Source organism: Haliotis rubra, unplaced genomic scaffold (genome assembly GCF_003918875.1).
Source record: "Haliotis rubra isolate DU_JTF1 unplaced genomic scaffold, ASM391887v1 Scf82, whole genome shotgun sequence".
NCBI classification, from domain to species: domain Eukaryota; kingdom Metazoa; phylum Mollusca; class Gastropoda; order Lepetellida; family Haliotidae; genus Haliotis; species Haliotis rubra.
The window spans coordinates 175811-182486 of record NW_025767546.1 but is presented as its reverse complement, the minus strand read 5'-3'; positions in this window follow the sequence as shown (position 1 = coordinate 182486).

Here is a 6676-nt window from a genome sequence, read left to right as displayed (position 1 = left end):
AATCTTGGTTCCGTCCCTGACCATCCTCTCCGACTCTCCGTGCCCAACGTTGCTTAACTTCAACTGATTTGTGACCTGAGCTCTATGCACCTACATTCTTCGGTCCCCAGGAAAATGACGTCTCCGTCGTTCTGTGTCCTGGCAGGTGAGAATATTGATAAATGATTTTGTGATGTCCGGTGCAGTCTGTTCTGGCGTTCCAGCCTTGGCTAAATGCTCCAGGTAACGAACCCCCGTCATCCAATCCGGTTCTGCTGTGACATGACTAAGTGCATGGTACTGTCCTGAACGCACCCAACTAAGGGGTTGCCTATAGCATGTGTTGGCCTTGTGTGAACAACATCAACTCCATTAGTGTCTGGGACAGAGCTATCATTATTTGTTCCTGCTTCTTCGTTCTCAGGAATGATATAGTCTCTGTGTAGATCTGCAGTAGTAACACCAGCATCTTCCCCCGCGTCATCATCAAAAGGATTCACCTCCGTTTCTCCTGGGATGGGATGTGACCGTCGTCACCAGAGGCGTGTTCCACTGCTACCCCTGCCTCATGATCGTCACCACTTGCCTCAGTAGCAGTATCCATATCTGCTGAAACATCCTGTTTGGTATCTGTAGGAATACCAGAAGCTGTGGATCTCTACAGTGATACCTCCTCACTGATATTATCAACTGGTAGTGCCTTATTTGACTTAAGTTGCGATCAAGATTTTCTTGGCCTTGGTAGAGGCCAGGGCCTAGATTTTCGAAGCTCTCTTAGCGCTAAGATAGTCGTAAATGCCATACGTTAACATTAACTTACGACTATCTTAGCGCTAAGAGAGCTTCGAAAATATAGGCCCTGGATGGTGGAGGCTCTGCTTTGTGTGATGGCCCTACCTCCTCAAGGTTATACCGAGCACAAATGGACAAGAGGGGATTCCTGTAAAGTCTTCTGTCAGCCTTCACCATTCTCTTTCTTCGCTACCAAGACGGGAACATCTTGATTTAGGCTTTTACAGAATGATGTAGGGATGTCCTGCCCACTTGTCTGAAAGCTGGTGTTTACCACCAACATAGCGGCCATAACATTTCCGAGTCCTGTGCTGTTATTCGAACCACGAACGTTCTGATCCTTAGTCAGACGCTATTTCCACATGTCCAAAGAGGTTAACCCCGTCAGCAAGCTGACAAGGTCAGGATGTCATCTATTGGATGAATCCACTCCCGTCTACATATACCATTTGTAGCAATATGTTTGTAAATAGTATATTGTTAAATTTTAAAGCATCATCATAGTAAACCTACATATTTAACATTTATTTTCCTTAAATACAGCACTTCCACAAATCTGCTAACTCATAGGAAAGCTTTGACAGTTCAGCCTTTTCAATGTACATGTACATATACTCTCCAAAAAAAGAAACGCATCATGAAAATAGCAATTTCATGTAGCAATGAATTAAAACGTGATTCATTTTACAAAAAGGTTTTGCTCTGTTTATGAGTCCTATGGTGTTTATGTTTTGAAACATCACAACAAAACGCACCATCCGTAAAATACCCGTATTTAACAGCATGATTTTTAATTTCGGCGTGTAGTGTCACAGAATACACAATTCACATGCAATGCACGTGAAAGTTGGGGATCAGATAGTCTCAATGATGGGTATAAAAGGTTGATCGGTGTCTGTCGATTATTCACTGTATTTGGAATATTGTTGACGAACGCAAAATGCCACGTCTAAGTGAAGCCAACCGTCATATCGCCATTGGTTTGCTTGAAGCTGGCCAGTCTCAACGTGCAGTTGCCCGACGCATGAATGTTCACCAAAGCACCATTTCACGGCTCTGGGAGAGAAATCGCCGGCAGAATGCGGTAGCAGATGCCCCTCGTAGTGGGCGACCTCGAGCGACCACTGCGGCGCAGGATCGCTACATCCGGGTACATCACCTGCGTCATCGAACAGCTACGGCGACCAGTACCGCTCGACAAATACCCGGATTGAGGAGGCTTTCTGCACAGACCGTCAGGAACAGGTTGAGAGAGGCTGGTTTACGTGCCAGAAGACCTTATTTTGGCCCTGTGCTTCGACAACAACATCGTCGACATCGAGTTCAATGGTGCACCAACGTTCAGGCCTGGAACCTACTGAATTGGCGTAGAATCTGGTTCAGTGATGAATCACGATTTCTATTGGAACGACGCGATGGAAGAATGCGGGTGGACAGACGTCGACGTGAACGTTTCGCCAACGCTTGCGTTCCCCAGGTGGACAGATTCGGCCGGGGAAGTGTTATGATGTGGGGAGAGATCACCTGCCGTAGGAGAAGTGATTTGGTGATGATCCACGGCAACCTGACAGCTCAACGGTACTGTGACGAAATCCTTCGCCCAAACCTCCTTCCAATCATTGATCGCCAGAGGGAGTTGTTTCAACAGGACAATGCCAGGCCCCATACAGCACGTCACACTAGAGACCTCCTCCAGAACCACAACATCAATGTGCTCCCCTGGCCCTCAAGATCACCTGACTTAAACCCGATCGAACATCTGTGGGATGCCCTGGACAGACGGGTGCGACGCCGTAACCCCCAGACACTTCAGCAACTCGCACAGGCACTACAGGCAGAGTGGGCTTCGATTGGGCAACACGAGATTCTGAGACTTATTCGTTCGATGCCGAGGCGATGCCGTGCAGTTCTGGATGCCCACGGTGGTCTCACGAGGTATTGACTTCAGCGCCACCACACGTCTCCATGTGACACTCAAACTGACTTTCCTCGAGTTGGTGCCAAAGACGGAAAAGTCTGTATTCCCAGTGTGCACATTCGCTATATTTCATTGACTCATAAAGCCTACAAGATGTTTCAAAATAAACATTAAAATACAGTTGAAATTCCTATATGCGTTTCTTTGTTGGGAGAGTATATATAGGTTCATGGCTATTGTCACTCCGTCAGTGACATGCTTGCCATGTGATTAGGGTGTTATTGTTCTCTGGGTGCACATGATCATTTCACTCATGTAGATACACTGGTCTAAACTGTTGCTGGTCAGTCAGCATATTTCTTCTTCCTGCTGTGAGCACATTCTCGGCACTAGAGTAAGTTCACTTAACTATTACTTTATCTCGAAACGTAGGTTTAGTTGCTATGTATTTTGTGCATTGCTGTTATATATAGTATTTTAGCTAGCATTGTATTATTATAGTGTAATGTAGTCCTATTCAACTAACTTGTGTATTTGACAGGCATATGCCAAGGTACATTCTAGCACGACATTTTGTGATACTCGATTCTGATTGGCTGAGAGCTAATCAAAACCGTACTAACGCGTTCGGTGTTTAAATTATATTTAGCGGTCTTAAATCAACGATAAAGGACCGCAAAATTGAAAACAGGGTAGCTTTATCTTCTAATTATATAACATATATGTACATTTTGTATATATAAATGGATAAGAAATAGTCTGTGTAGTATCTATGTATAGTATTTTGGAAATGCATACCGAATTCTGTACATGCTAACATAACTGTAGGTATTATATATTTATATATGCTATATCTATTTGTGCGGGGCTAATCACTGTTCATCTCTGAGGCATTCACGCCTGTGTCCTTGAAACGAGGTAATCAGCAGGGGCGTAGCTACCATAATAAAAAAAAGCCCAGGCTTAAACATGATTGTTACTAAAAATGCTGGGCAAGCCCATACTATCTAAATATGAAGCTTTGTAACCTATTGGGCTTAAACGAAAAAATGGCAATATCATCCAAAACTGTGTTCCACAGGAGATATTGCTTGTATTGTATGAGATCATACGATATCTCCAAGGAGATATCGTTTTGACAGTAGATTTGGTACAATGGCCTTACAATGCTATGGCGTCATGATCTTGATGACGTCACAATGCTATGTCAAGTCTAATGGTAGTACAGTGTTCAGAAATGTACATTTTTCATTGAAAACTAACGACGAGTGATTTTTTTATGATAAATAGAATCTCACCCTTGTGTCTACTGATATCAATTATATCAACACTCGTTGATAAAAGTAAAAATATGTAACTTTATCAACTTGTGTTGATAATTAATATCAGTAGACACTTGGGTGAGATTCTCTATTTATTACTCACCCGTTGAAGATATCACTGTTTTACAATGTTATTACACATTGACTAATATCATCGCGTGATGCCGTACGTATGACGTCATAGTGGTTTACAGTTATGACGTCACAATGCTATACCTCTGTCAAGAGTATTAGACCTTGCTTCACTCGCGGAAAGCTGAGAGTCATCACATTGCAGGCAGTTTCTATCAATTTATGTTGGAGAGTAATAAACAGAATACTAAACTCGCTTCCGTGAAATACCATTTTTATAAAAGTCAGGAAATATTTAGTATCAAACTCGCTTTCGCTCGTTTGATACTAAATCATAAACTCGTTTAATAAAAATGGTATTACACGGAAGGTCGTTTAGTATCCTATATGTTTAATTGCACGTGCATGATCTTTATATACGTGTAAAATGTTTTGTCTTGAGGGATTTGTGAAAGTGTATGTATAGAAATGAACTGTAAATCTTTAAAGTATTATAAGTAATATTGTTATCCTGCGTATATGCATTGCATATTCCTGTGATGTTTACGATTAAATTATGTATGTTCTAGGGCAGATCTGGACTACCATTACTTTTCAATAAATCCCTTGAACCCAACAAGTACTCCCTTGTCTTTGTGAGGATCAGAGTACCGTTGTTGCACATAGACGACGGTTATTGTGAATGGAAGACACTCCGTGCGTTTCGAGGTGATACGGATGCCATTATCAAGCATGTGGTTATGGCATTTGTTAGCATCCCCACCGAAACGTCGTATTTGTTGTAATAACAAGTCGTATATCCTATTTCCCTTGCCTATTACCATTAAGTATTGGCAGAAATTGTTAACGGAAACTTAATGCAAGATGAGCATAAATGCCTTTAATGAGTGACATATAGTATTCCCAGAAATTATTGAGAAAGTTGTTTCAGCAAATATTTAATACATGTATATAAACTATAGACGTTTTATGTTTTATATGTTGTGATATGATTCTCTAACAGTCTAAGTGTCTTTTCAGTACTTTGTGAGACCTCCTTGCCCTGCAATACACGACTGAATGCGCCTAGGTACACTACCGATCAAAGTTTGTAGGAAATCGTGTGACAGCGTATCCCAATATTCAACCACTTCTTTCTTCATATCCTCAATATTTCAAAGTTTTTTTGTCTATTCTTTCCTTCATTTGTCCTCACACATTCACAATAGGGTTAAGATCTGGGCTGTAGCTGGGCCAGTCTAAAACTTTTTGTGTTTTGTGTAGCCCGCAGTGTGTTTTGGGTCGTTACCGTGCTGGAAAATCCAATTATCTTCATACAGTGTTCGGGCCGTTGGAAGGAGGTGATCATTTAAGATATCAACATATCGTTCCTTCGTCAAATTTCCAGTGAAACCACACAACGGCATCACTCCATCCCAGATAGCATTCAGACGTTGGCCCAACGTTGGCAGTGGTTTTGCCAACACTGCCAACGTTGGGCCAACGCCCGAATGATATCTGGGATGTGATGATATCCCACCCCACATGTGACATTTCGGGCTATGCTTTGGGTGTTGGTAGATAGGTTTCACGGTATCTTTTGTCCAAATGTTCACACAGTTCGGAAAAGCCAGTACTTCCTTGGCCTCCCTGTCTTGTGCTCAATCCCAACTCCTGACTGAATATTCTTCAAAGTTCCGTATACTATAGACAGAGGAATGTCATCTCTACCTGCTAACTCTTTTGCATTAGTCACACCCCTTTCAAAATCATTTAGAACCAGCTTTCTTTTCTCTTCTGCTGTCAAATCTGCCATGTCAACAAAGGACGCTGTCTGCTGCACCAGGAGAGATAACTCTTGGTGTAGTAAGGTTCATTCTTAAGCCAACAAGAGTTGCCTTCCATATTGAGTACCTTACTACAAAATTTAACTCCTATTTTAAAACTCTATAATCAATATTGGGAAACAAAGATTTTCTCAATAACTTCTGGGAAACCTGTACATATATTCGGGGTTATTAAACCTATAAATGACACTATGATAATACTCACAAACAATTTGTTCAGGTAAAATATACACAATTTCCCATAATGTTTAATCAACACATGCATGTTTAACACAATATGAACAGCATTGGTTAGTATTTATTAAACTGTTTTACACTGTTTCTTTTTCTATGCAATCATGCGATTACCTCCTATACATACTGAATTAAATACACATCTTTCCACAGCGGCTGAGCGCAGCAGCCTATTCCGACAGGAACCTGGCCACATTTCGCTTGAAACACACCGGTATCTGTCCAAGATTCATAATCAAAAGACATGTTGACCTACTCTAATACACAGTACAAATAAATAATGTTTGCACTTGTAGTGTTAGCCTGGGTTTGCCTGTCTTGAGTGAGTGAGTGAGTGAGTGAGTGAGTGAGTGAGTGAGTGAGTGAGTGAGTGAGTGAGTGAGTGAGTGAGTGAGTATTGCTTAACGCCGCATCATCAAGTTTGGATCTGAAGACGCGTGTATTGTCCAAGTACACGAGCAAATTCAAGTCGATTTGAAATCTCTTTACATACTTTCTAAGCATTCTTTCCCTTTCTCCCATATCCTTGGGTT